We start from the raw sequence: 14,589 nt of genomic DNA, 5'->3' as shown, positions 1-14,589 counted from the left end.
CATTACCACCGTTGCCACTTTCCACCTTCGAGGCATACTACGTATACAAGTATGTTACTTACTCCACCACTTCCTCGCCATTACCACCATTACCACCATTGCCACTATCCACCTTCGACGCATACTACGTATACAAGTATGTTACTTACTCCACCACTTCCTCGCCATTACCACCATTACCACCGTTGCCACTATCCACCTTCGACGCATACTACGTATACAAGTATGTTACTTACTCCACCACTTCCTCGCCATTACCACCATTACCACCGTTGGACTATATACTTTGGCCGGACTGTTGGACTATGAAGATATAAGATTGAAGACTTCGTCCCGTGTTCGGATAGGACTCTCCTTGGCATGGAAGGCAAACTTGGTGATTCAGATGTAGATCTCCTTCTCGGTAACCGACTCTGTGTAACCCTAGCCCCCTCCGGTGTCTATATAAACCAGAGGGTTTAGTCCGTAGGACATAACAACAATCATACCATAGGCTAGCTTCTAGGGTTTAGCCTCTACGATCTCGTGGTAGATCAACTCTTGTAATACTCATATCATCAAGATCAATCAAGCAGGAAGTAGGGTATTACCTCCATCGAGAGGGCCCGAACCTAGGTAAACATCGTGTCTCTAGTCTCCTGTTACCATTAGCCTTAGACGCACAGTTCGGGACCCCCTACCCGAGATCCACCGGTTTTGACACCGACACCAAGACTCCATGGGTGTTAGATTAATTAAAATGTAATCTAGATTATTGACTCTAGTGCAAGTGGGAGATTGAAGGAAATATGCCCTAGAGGCAATAATAAAGTTGTTATTTTATATTTCCTTATTCATGATAAATGTTTATTATTCATGCTAGAATTTTATTAACCGTAAACTTGATACATGTGTGAATACATAGACAAAACAACGTGTCCCTAGTATGCCTCCACTAGACTAGCTCGTTGCTCAAAGATGGTTAAGTTTCTTAGCCATGGACGTGAGTTGTCATTTGATAATCGGATCACATCATTAGTGGAATGATGTGATGGACAAGACCCATCTGTTAGCTTAGCATAATAATCGTTCAGTTTTATTGCTACTGCTTTCTTTGTGTCAAATATATATTCCTCCTACTATGAGATTATGCAACTCCTGGACACTGGACAAATGGTTTATGTGCTATCAAACATCACAATGTAACTGGGTGATTATAAAGATGCTCTACAGGTATCTCCAAAGGTGTTTGTTGAGCTGGCATAGATCGAGATTAGGATTTGTCACTCCGAGTATCGGAGAGGTATCTCTGGGCCCTCTCGGTAATGCACATCATATAGAGCCTTGCAAGCAATGTGACTAATGAGTTAGTTGCAGGATGATGCACTATGGAACGAGTAAAGAGAATTGCTAGTAACGAGATTGAACTAGGTATGAAGATACCGACGATCGAATCTCGGGCAAGTAACATACCGATGACAAAGCGAATAACTATGTTAACATTGCGGTTCGACCGATAAAGATCTTCGTATAATATGTTGGAACCAATATGAGCATGCTTAACATTATTGACCACACGGTCATGTCTACATAGTTCTCAAACCCGTAGGGTCCGCATGCTTAACATTCGATAACGATACATATTATATGAGTTAGGTGTTTTGGTGACCGAAGGTTGTTCAGAGTCCCGGATGAGATCACGGACATGACGAGGAGTCTCGAATTGGCCGAGGGGTAAAGATTGATATATTGGAAGGTTATATATGGACACCAGAATGGTTCTGAAGAGGTTCGTGGATTTTTGGAGTACCGGGAGGTTACCAAAACCCCCAGGGAAAGTTAATGGGCCTCATGGGCCATAGTGGAGAGGAGGAGGCCGGCCATGGGAGGTGGTGCACGCCCCCCAAGCCAATCCGAATTGGAAAAGGGTTGGGGGCGTGGCCCCCCTTTCCTTCTCCCTCTCCACCTCTTTCCCCTTTCCCCCTCTCGGTAAGAAGGAAAAAAGAGGGGGGAGGGCGAATCCTACTAGGACAGGAGTCCTACTAGGACTCCCCCTCTATGGTGTGCCCCTGGTGGCCGACCTCCTCCCCTCCTCCTTTATATACGGGGGTAGGGGGCACCCCAAGGCACACCAATTGTTTTAGTCGTGTGCGGTGCCCCCCTCCACCGTTTACTCCTCCGATCATATTGTCGTAGTGCTTAGGCGAAGCCCTGTGCAGAACACTTTACCAACACCATCATCACGCCGTCGTGCTGACTGAACTCATCGAATCCTTCATGCCTCTACTGGATCAAGAGTTCAAGGGACATCATTGAGCTAAACATGTGCAGAACTCAGAGGTGCCGTACGTTCGGTACTGGCTCGGTTGATTCGAGAAGATGTTCGACTACATCAACCACATTAAGTTAATGCTTCCGCTTTTGGTCTATGAGGGTACGTGGACACACTCTCCCCCCGTCGTTGCTATGCATCTCCTAGATAGAACTTGCGTGAGCGTAGGATTTTTTTTGAAATTGCATGCTACATTTCCAAACAGAAACCTCGGTCAGACTCCTTGTGGATGGAACCTGCATAGGTGATAAACCTGGACTAGAGACTTGTGTGGTTAGTCAGGTCACGGCCGACACCCTCACCAGGCTTCCTCTTGAAGGTTGCCGAGATACATGACGTGTATATGGAGATAAGTGGCGAGAGCGTGTGTGAAGAAGTACACCCCTGCAGACTTAACATGATCTATTCGAATAGCCGCGTCCACAGTAATGGACTACTGGGTTGCTTATGTAGTTCATAGACAAGTGAAAGTGGATACTCTAAAATGCGCAGTGTAAGTGTGAGTGCTATGGATGGCCTTCTCGTAGGGAGACGGGAGGGGATCCATAGTGGTGTATTGATATGGTGAATATGTGGACTCGTGTGAGCCACCTCAAAAGAGTTACCAGCAGTCGTAGTACATGATAGCCACTGAGTCAAAGTTGGCTTCCTGCAGTTAAACTCCACCACCCCTTTGTTGATACTGATGCATATGTAGCTAGTTCTGATGTAAGTCTTGTTGGGTACATTTGTACTCACGTTTGCTTAATTTATGTTTTTGCAGCAAGACTTCAGTCTCACTAGTATTTCTGCGTGGACTTCGACGTTCAGCTTGTTACCTCAGCTACGATCTTGTACCCTTGGGAGGGTCTTGTAGATAGTCAGGCTTCTCAGCCTTTTTCATTTGTAGTTGTCTGTACTTAGACATGTTATGCTTCCTTTGCTTGTATGCTCTATATGTTGGGTCATGTGACCCATGATTGTAATTCTTACTATGTATGACTCTTCGGAGCCTTATGAATAAATTCTTTGAGCTGTAGATTTTTGTTGTGATGCCATGTTGTATTTGCACATATCGAGCATATTGTAGGCATGATATCAAAATGCTGGGTATGGGTGGGATCCAACAATCTAGTTGTTTAGTATTTGTAGCCTCTCTTATGGGGAAATGTCTCCTAGTGCTTCCACTGGGCCATGGTAGCTTGCTACTGCTCTGGAACACATGGGATGATCGGCATGTGTCCTTCTTTGCTCCTGTGTCTGGTCCTTTAGGGAAAAGTCACACGTTGTTCCTTTAAGTCCTTGTAGCTTGCTACGACTTGGGTTCATACGTTGATGACCGACACGTGCATTGCTGGGTCATGTATGCATGTCCCTATAAGTTAGTGCCACCTTGGGTTTATGACTAGTCATGTCGGCCCGGGTTCTCTATCATATGGACGCTAGCGACACTATCATATACGTGAACAAAAAGGCGCAAACGGTCTAGGGCCAGGTAAGGTGGCACCCGTGGGGATACCGTGTATGAGGCCGCAAAGTGACATGATGTGTTACATGCTAGATCGGTGTGACTTACGATCGGGGTCCTGACAACTTTGGTATCAGAGACTGACTGCCTGTAGGATTACCAAGCCAAACTGTTCGAAGTCGAGTCTAGAAACTCTTTACTTTATATAACGGAATTGATTGTGGAAGGGAACGTAAGGCTCTTTTTACTCCAGTACTATCACCCGTCTCTCTCTTCTATTAACTCAGCCGACTTGCGAGGCCGGGGAGTGTGCCTATGATCGGTTCCCAATTGCGGTCCCATATGTGTGTGCAAACGCAATATGACACGCGTTCCATTTGGAGAGCAGCCTGCTATACCAACCAACCATCTAGGGTGCAACACGAACACGACGGGAGTGTCGTATTCATGTATACCGTCGTTTTCTTGAGGCTTTGCTCCATGGCGCAATCCATGGATACAAAATTATATTTAAAACTCGAGGGCGGGGCTTTTCCCGCGTGGTAGGTGGGGCAGTTCCGCCTAGTCGGTTCGACAGAGAGACGAGAAGACGAGGGAGTAGGCTGCTGCAAACGTAGGGCTGTGTGATTTGACAGCGAGTTACTGCTAGATAGGTGGCGCCCTGTGATTTGACTTGCCATTGCCATTTTAACTATGACGCTGTGACCGGCGTGAGTCTCCTGATTCCTGACCACCTCCATGGTATACAGGTGCCAAGTACTGCACTCCTCACTCCTTTTGGCAAATGCAATAAATACTACTCCCTCTCTCTTAGTTTACAAAGCGTGCACGTACCCCTAGGTCGTTAATTTGACCAACCTAATAGAAGTCATATACAATATTACAAAAAACATACCATTATAAACTTCAGATGTTCTATTTTCAAATGGTATAATTTTTGTGTTATATAGTTTATATGACGGTGATAAAATTGACAACCTAGGTATACACGCATGACTTGTAAACTGAAACGGAGGGACTATGAAGAAAGAAATAGAGAGAAGTAAAAAAATTACTCTTATAGCCAACCATACAGCTAACCTTGTTGTATGAGTGACTAAGTGATGACTATGTATGGCATGCCAACATCAGATAGCCTAACACACCTAGACAGAGGAAGTAGTTTCATGCATGCGAGGTAGGAAAAATGTTAATTTATAGCCGTTTGAAATATCCAAGGGCTTGACCGCACGAGCGAGGCGACGGTCGTGGTAGGCACGACCATGATACGGGCTACTGGCAGCCCTTTGATTTGAGATCGAACGGTCGCATGCTAAGTTGCTAAAAATTTGCAGAATAACCCTCCAGGATAGGATATTCACCCATAGGTTAAGAATCACGCCATGCAACCATTCGATCTCAGATCCAAGGGCTCTCGGAAGCCCGTATCATGGGAGCATGGAAAGCCCTACCGTTTGCACGCCCCACACATCATTTTTACATTCGGAAAACCGCTAGCAGTTCACTCCTACTCGTCCCCGGCCGTCCTTTAACATTACTGCAATTCGCTCCTAGTCGTCCGGTCCTTTCAAATTACAACAGTTCCACTAATCCTAATCCTCCTCCCAAATCCATGGCATCCCAAATCTCCATGATCAGTCGTGAGTACAAGGTTAGAACCATCACTGGTGATGAGTTCGACGCCATCTACATCCGTTCTTCCACGACGGTGAAAGAATTCCTTGCTTGCTTCAAACGCATGTTTGAAAAGTCAAAGGGTGATGAGTGGGTCACTAGGCTAGATGTTGAGTACACCACAGTCTTGGGAAAAGAGAAGAATCTAAAGGAGGAAGATAAGAAGAAGCCTGCGTGATCCAGGTTTGCGTGCATAACATGTGCTTGGTCTACCACATATGACATGCCGACGTTGAGTGCGAGGATTTTAAGAACTTCCTTGGGGGCAGCAAAGTCAAATTCGTTTATGTTGACTTTAGGAACGACAAAGAAGTCCTGGGTCGGATAGGCCTCATTGTAGGCCATCCCTTTGACCTCCATAGGAATGTTCTGGTGTCCTCCCGCTAGCCTTCAATGCTGACCCTAGCAAGAGCTATGATTGATATTTCGTACGGTAAACTGACGAAACCTCCACCCAAGTTTCATCTTGGATGGTAATGGAATGTACTAGATAGAGACCACATCAATTACACTGCTATGGATGCCTACCTTTGTTTCAATATCTACAAGGGTTCAATGAAGAGCAAGAGCCAAGTGTGCAGTTCAAGCAAAGAAGTATCGACCAAGAGGAAGAGGGACAAGGACGAAGTCGAGCACATGGACGAGGAGTCCGAGTAAGGTGCCAGTGTCGTTTCTCATGGTGGTTGTAATGAAGTGTCTACCAGATTAGTTGCATAGTTTAATTTCAGGGTGCTTAGGTTTATTTGAGGGGTGTGTTATGCTGAGCCCCCAACAGAACTATGTTATGTTCCTTCTTGTTACTTTAACTCTTCAGTACGTACATACTAGTATTTCTTATAGTTCATCTTGTAGTTGGTAGTACTACCACTTTTTTCTTCACATTATCACTACAAGAAATATGTCAACTTGTGACCTTGACTATTGGTCACTGAAAGGTCATGGTTTTTCATTTGTGACCTTTTTTTGACCAAAAACAGAAGGTCAAAAGCCGAGGGTCGTTAACTGACTATAGCGACCTTCTCTGTGAGAAGGTCGTGGACGTTTATGACCAAAATATGCCCACTGTGGCGTTTTGGTCGCTAGCAACCTTCCCAGGCCACGTAGGCATCCAGCGTGGCAATCTAATGTGGCACAAGATTCAGCCCGGTCCAATTTGATTTTCTACATGGGCCTAGCCCATTTAGTATTTTTTTCATGTTAATTCTGGTCGGCTTCATGGGCCACGCCCTACAATTCGGATTTTTAATTTTCTGGGCCATGGCCCTTTTGCAAACCATTTCATTAGGCCTTTTTGTTCAGGTTTTCTAGAAATGCACAATATTCCAGTCCACTATTATTTGGGCTGTAGCCTTTTTAGAGCCCATATATTATTTGTTCCAATAGAACATTTGGTCTTTTTATTCACTAATTTCTAGTTTACACATTTGAACAACAAACACTAAATAATTCTCTCAATTAAATGATTAAATTCAAAAATCATTCATCCAAATACACACAACATCACATACAACTCTGCACGTCCAACATCATCTAAAACAAGCAAAAACAGATACACAAGCACATACAAGTGTGCTTACAAGCAAAAACAGATACACAAGCACCAAAACATGATGCAACATCAACTAAAGATGTGGTGCGCATCTCCAGCCTGTTTCGATCTTCCATCACAGCAGCAGCAACCTAAACAACATTAGGTCACCAAAAAGAAACCAGGCCATCAACATGAGGTGGTAATCCAACTTAACACTTTGTGAGGAGCGGCGCCACCAGGAGAATGCCGATCACCCAAGGCGCTCCAGCCCAGGGGCGACATGTGGGAGCTAGAGATGCCAATGGAGTACCTGGTCAGCCTCTGGTACCTGGCCACAGTTCACAAACTTGGTGTGAGCATTTGTTATGACATTAACATGCAACACAAGCAAAGATGGCATGATTGAACCTTGCATAGTAAAAACTTGCAAGTAAATAAGAACAATGCTGAGAAGATAAAACATGCACATTTCAGCCTAGTTAAAACTGAAAATTACAGTATGTACAATTCTCATTCATGGGTAGATGTAGTGCAAGATGAACTCATTACATAAGGGAGAAATTTCCGCTGGAGAGCAACAGTAAAGTCAATATGCATGTAGATATCACCATTGATCTACTAATCATGCAAAGTTCTAAGGGTTAAGATATGATTTCACATCAAAAAGCTAAAGAAGATGGTCCAACTGACAACAGGTACGCATCAATGGGCATGCAGGCTCACTCATGCCTTCCCGGAAGGTTCTGATAATAAACATGAAAATCCAAACTTAAGTTAATTGTGAAAAGGTTAAATGGATCCAAATAAACATGCAATTCACATAACTTCATAAAACAGCACCAAACAGTACGAATGCAGATATCATCACTGACCAGCATTTAGTCATGCAAAGTGTTGCTGATCTAGATATGGTTTCACATAAGAAATATTCAGAAACCAGTTGAACAGAATTGACTACAAAAGAAATCAGAATTGAATAGAATTATCATGCTTGTCTACTTTCAGGAAAGTTAATACATATTTCCATGCTTGTCTATCAAATAAATTGTATCAACTTAACACTTAGTCATGCATAAGTGTTTCACATAAAGTTAATACATATTTCCATGCTTGTATATCAAATAAAACATACAGAAGTGTAATTAACAGTAGATGCACTAACAGAAGGAAGCAAGCCTAATTATAGTACTTCACAGTAGATAAACATTTGTTGATGCTAAAAAAGACAAAGGCGTGTACCATGACATGTCCAGCAAGCCTAATTAATAGTGTCAAACTGCAGCTATAAATAGCACATCAGCAACAGCATAATACTAATCTGAAACCTTAATTGAAGTTCATGTATCACTATCCCAAAATTAAGAAACATGTCTACTAAAATCCATGGGTCAGCTATAACTGTCCCAGAATTGTCCAAGGCTTGGCATCTTGTCAAGATGCCGACGAATAAACTCTGCGTCCTTAACTATGTTATCTGCCCTGAAATGCTTCCTCTGCTGTAGATGTTATTTGAGAAAGAGATAATGTTGTCAACGGTGTTGACAATCCTGTTCCTCGCTGAAAAGTAAAAAGAATGTCAGCAAAGGAAGAGCAAGCAGAACACATTCATGTCAAATATACATGTGTAAGATACTATCAGCATTCATTGCATGTCTATGTGTACTGCTATAATTTTACGCCAAGCAGTGCACTAGTACATCAATTACACTAAGCCTCAAATGAGGTTCACCAAAGCCGAAATAGGCTGCATGGCTCGAACGGTCCGCATCCCTCAGATCTCATAGCTATGGGCCATCATGGATGAACTTAAAAGTAAACTACTTTTAGCCACAAGCCACAGGTACAAAGAAATATACTAAAATGGCTTGAAGCTAAAACTAATCAACCATTCATCTCTGGTACTGAAATTTTTTCTTCATTGGGACACTGCTACTTGAGCTAGATACGACAGATAAAGCTACTCAACAGGAAAATAATACACTCAATGGTACACTCTGATGTATAGTTGAAACCAAAGGATAAGTCGAACGAAACTGCAACGAAATAGATGATTTCTCTTCTATAATTAAAACTCACTCAACAGGAAAATAATTGGTATATGACCAAGAAAACTAACAAAATTGATTTGCAACACAGATATTTTGAGATGAATCTATCTTCTCAGCACGGTTTGATAACGGAATAATGTCAACAGTTGTCGTAATATGGGAATCATTCGGGCATAGGTCAAGCAGATAACAACAAGGATGGAGTGGGAGGGAGAGACCATCCATCATCTGAGACCCATCATTTCATTTCATTTCGAAAGAGCAATGGGGGGTACTCAGGAAGTCAACAACACGGAGCAGCCATGCCACTTTTGGTCCTCCTCTTGCAGTAGTAGTATGTATAGTCATTTGTTTGTGTAGTAGTAATGGGTATACAAGTGATCTCTGGACCTGGCAATAGCAACTCCTCAGTGTTGTTCATGGAGACAATGCTCACTCAGCAGGGTAATAGAAAGAGACGCAATGAACAAACCATGGCTCCCATCGTGTACGATGCATGAGGTGCGGTGTAGTATTCATTCTGTGCAACACCGTTAACAATAAGCTGGCCTTGTCGGACCTGTAAAAATGTGCGTGCGGGTTCAGTAAGAATGTACAACATAATGCATCTTGATACAGTATTTGGCATTTGCTGAAGCAGCCTACATATGTGAATCAGCAGAGCAGCGTGAACAGATGACAGCGTGAACATCGGACATTTGCCTGCTACTAGTAACGTGTCTAGGTAATTTCGGGAATAGAGAGAGGGGGTGGACCTTGATGTGGCGGCTGCTTCTGCTTTTCCTCGTGCTGGAGGAAGAAGGACCTTGACAAGCACAAGATCCATGCCGTCTCGAACACTTTCGTCGAGCCGAGCCCTGTGCCTGCGCCCTGCGGTCGGTCGCCATGGCCGGCGGCTAGGGTTTCCGACGCGGGTAGGGGTCGAGGGAGGGCGGGTCTGACAGCGGGCTGAGCAGCTCCAGCGGATCTGCGTCCACGACAAGACGGGGAGGGGCCAACGACGGTGGAGTGGAGGCCGGGGTTGGGGGAGACAACGGAGGTCGGCGGCGGCCATGGTGACCTGCCGCCACCGGCGGCGCTCGTCCAGCGTGGGCGGGAGGGGAGGGTGGAGGTGGCGTGCGGCGTGCGGCGTGGTGGGAGACAGGGGCGAGGCAGATAGGGAGGGACGGTGAGCGTGCGTGGACGGCAAGGTGCAGCGTGGATCTGGGCAGCGCGAGGGGGAAAATGGAGCGGCGGCGGCGATGGGGAGAAGGGGTCCAGGGCTTCATGGGTGGACGAGGATGAGGACATGTGAGGAGAGGGGGATGGGAGAGAGGAGTGCGTGGGGGGGCCATGGACGGCGGGGCGCTCCGCCGGAGGGAGGTGGCGGCTGCAATCTAGAAGGGAGGAGGTGGCGGCTGCGATCTGGAAGGGAGGAGTGGTGTGCGGGGAGAGAGGGGCACGAGGACTCAGGAGATAGGGTTTCGGCTTAGGTGGGCTTCGGGTGAGGACAGTCGTTGGATCCGGGAGCATCCGACGGTGATCCATCCATGATCTGCATGAATCACCCACGGACCAATCAAAATGCAGCACACGCGTACGATGTCATGACCATCTAAATTGGTCGTAGTTAACGAAAAATTGGTCATGGTTGATTAAAAATTCATTTTCCATTTGTCGAGTGCCCAAAATGAGTATTTTTGTAAAGGATCTACCATATATTTATTTCAAAATTGAACCAAATCAATTTTCTAAAATACTAGGACATATTTAATGCACAATTGACCAAATGGTTGGGTGTCAAAAGTTTTGATCCACCTCTGGTGAAAAAGACAAATTTAGGTGGATTCAGCTGGAAGCGGGTCAAATTTGAACTGCAACTACCTCGTAGATTGCTATTTGCTTTTTCCAAAAATCATTTCTAGGTAAATAAGTATCTATTTAATCAGAGAAACACCAAAAGTTTTCTAAGATTCAACTACTAGCTAGGAACGGTCATGTCCGCTGTTTTGACCGCATTTTGAAACAGGCATAAAAATTCAAAAAAAATCAAAAAAATTGGAAAACCTTCGCATTGTGTCATTATATGTGACCAAGTTTCCAGGAAAAATAATAAACTTGTAATACGGAAATTATTTAAAAAAAGTGTTCTCAGAAATGAGCTATCATGCGTGAAGATTCATGGCTTTCTAGGCAAATGATCAATCTTATGGCCACATTCATGGCATAGTTTGTTCAAATGATCTCATATCATGCACAAGGGTGCATATTGGAATTCCAAACAATGTTGCCTAAGGGAGTTTTCATTTTCTTTTCCCAAAAAATTCATTTTCCATTTTTCGAGTGCCTAAAATGAGTTTTTTTGTGAAGGACCTCCCAAATAATTGTTGCAAAATTGTACAAATCAATTTTCTAAATACTAGGACATATTTAATGCACAATTGACAAAATGGTTGGGTGCAAAAAGTTTTGATCCACCTCTCGTGAAAAAGACAAATTTCCGCCGATTCAGTTGGAAGCGGGTCAAATTTGAACTGCAGCTGCCTCATAGTTTGCTATTTATTTTTTCCAAAAATAATTTCTAGTTACATAAGTACCTATTTAATCAGAGAAACACCAAAAAAATTCCAAGACTCAACCACTAGCTAGGAACGGTCAAGCCCGCAGTTTTGACCGCATTTTGAAACGGGCATAAAAAATTCAAAAAAAATCAAAAAATTGGAAAACCTTCGCATTGTGTCTTTATATGTGACCAAGTTTCCAGGAAAAATAATAAACTTGTAATACGGTAATTATTTTAAAAAAATGTTCTCAGAAATGAGCTATCATCCGTGAAGATTCATGGCTTTCAAGCCAAATGATCAATCTTATGGCCACATTCATGGCATAGTTTGTTCAAATGATCTCATATTGTGCACAAGGGTACATCTTGGAATTCCAAACAATGTTTCCTAAGGAAGTTTTCATTTTCTTTGCACGGAAAATTCATTTTCCATTTTTCGAGTGCCCCAAATGAGGTTTTTTTGTGAAGGACCTACCATATAATTGTCAAAAAATTGGACCAAATCATTTTTCTAAAATACTAGGACATATTTAATGCACAATTTACCAATTGGTTGGGTGTAAAAAGTTTTGATCCACCTCTGGTGAAAAAGACAAATTGCCGTCGATTCAGATGGAAGCGGGTCAAATTTGAACTGCAGCTACCTCGTAGTTTGCTATTTATTTTTTCCAAAAATCATTTCTAGTTACATAAGTACCTATTTAATTAGAGAAACACCAAAAAAATTCCAAGACTCAACCACTAGCTAGGAACGGTCATGCCCGCCGTTTTGACCGCATTTTGAAACGGGCATAAAAAATTCAAAAAAAATCAAAAAATTGGAAAACCTTCGCATTGTGTCTTTATATGTGACCAAGTTTCCAGGAAAAATAATAAACTTGTAATACGGTAATTATTTTAAAAAAATGTTCTCAGAAATGAGCTATCATCCGTGAAGATTCATGGCTTTCAAGCCAAATGATCAATCTTATGGCCACATTCATGGCATAGTTTGTTCAAATGATCTCATATTGTGCACAACGGTACATCTTGGAATTCCAAACAATGTTGCCTAAGGAAGTTTTCATTTTCTTTGCACGGAAAATTCATTTTCCATTTTTCGAGTGCCCCAAATGAGGTTTTTTTGTGAAGGACCTACCATATAATTGTCAAAAAATTGGACCAAATCATTTTTCTAAAATACTAGGACATATTTAATGCACAATTTACCAATTGGTTGGGTGTAAAAAGTTTTGATCCACCTCTGGTGAAAAAGACAAATTGCCGTCGATTCAGATGGAAGCGGGTCAAATTTGAACTGCAGCTACCTCGTAGTTTGCTATTTATTTTTTCCAAAAATCATTTCTAGTTACATAAGTACCTATTTAATCAGAGAAACACCAAAAAAATTCCAAGACTCAACCACTAGCTAGGAACGGTCATGCCCGCCGTTTTGACCACATTTTGAAACGGGCATAAAAAATTCAAAAAAAATCAAAAAATTGGAAAACCTTTGCATTGTGTCATTATATGTGACCAAATTTCCAGAAAAAATAATAAACTTGCAATACCGAAATTATTTTAAAAAAGTGTTCTCAGAAATGAGCTATCATGCGTGAAGATTCTTGGCTTTCAAGCCAAATGATCAATCTTATGGCCACATTCATGGCATAGTTTGTTCAAATGATATCATATTGTGCACAAGGGTACATCTTGGAATTCCAAACAATGTTGCCTAACGAAGTTTTCATTTTTTTTGCACGGAAAATTCATTTTTCATTTTCCGAGTGCCCAAAAGGAGGTTTTTTTTGTGAAGGAACTACCAAATAATTGTTGCAAAAATGGACCAAATCATTTTTATAAAATACTAGGCCATATATAATGCACAATTGACAAAATGGTTGGGTGTCAAAATTTTCGATCCACCTATGGTGAAAAAGACAAATTGTCGTCGATTCAGTTGGAAGCGGGTCAAATTTGAACTGCAGCTGCCTCATAGTTTGCTCTTTATTTTTTCCGAAAATCATTTCTAGGTAAATAAGTATCTATTTAATCAGAAATACATGGTTTGATGGCGAGACATCGAGGTTTGGACGGTGGCCGAGGGCCCCAACTCTGGAGCGCATAAGCTCGCATGCCCGCCGCGTGGTCACCGCGTGACCGTGGCGTTGACATGTGTTCTGGGCGGCCTAGGCATGTCTAGTGGGTTGGGCACTCCCCAGGTAGGTGATAGGAAGAAAATCACAACATAAGATTCTCACGAGGAGACCGATCGATGCTCAAACATGAATACGCAGCCAAGTGTTTGATTTGCGGTACGGGAAATGCACATGGCTAATGGGTGTGAGTTTTGGCTGAGGATGATCAGTTACTAAGAAGACCGTCTTCACAAATTTTCACCTCAAAAGGAGGAGCCTAGGTGGTACTTGCTTTACAAAGTACCACACTGGACATAAATACGAATGTTGAAGCTGGGCTCAAAATAATGAATGGATTGAGCTAGCATTTGGTGGAGGATGGTTATTTGGGCATAGGAAAGCACTGTAGAAAATGGATACCATTTGGACATGCCAAAGTGGTACTTCCTTCACAAAGTGCTGCTTTGATCAGAATAGGAAAATGAATACTTTTGAATTATTTTTGAACTAGGCAAGGAAGGTTTTTACATATTTGACGAAGATATGACCCAAAGAATTTATGAGATTTTTTTGGAAATTTTGGGAATAACAGAAATATAGGTTGATTCACAACCTAGGGCAAAAACCGCCAGATGGACATGACACATAAGCAAAACTGATGAGATGGTGCCTAGTCATCACAACCCACCACAATCTACAAGGCTATGACCATCTATATTGGTCATTAACAACTAGAAATAAGGCAGCAGACTAGCACTGTTTGCTTTGTGACCTTTTCGTGTAAGGAAATTACGACCTTTCTGACCAAAATGGTCGCAATGGTTTAGGGTTTGGAGCCCCTCTAACAGCTTTTGACCAATTGGTCTGAAATGGTCATAGATCTATGACCACATCTTCCAGGGTCACTGACAAAAGGTCA

The sequence above is a fragment of the Triticum dicoccoides genome, chromosome 1B, assembly GCF_002162155.2.
Source record: "Triticum dicoccoides isolate Atlit2015 ecotype Zavitan chromosome 1B, WEW_v2.0, whole genome shotgun sequence".
Lineage (NCBI taxonomy): Eukaryota > Viridiplantae > Streptophyta > Magnoliopsida > Poales > Poaceae > Triticum > Triticum dicoccoides.
Note: the sequence above shows the minus strand (reverse complement) of the source record.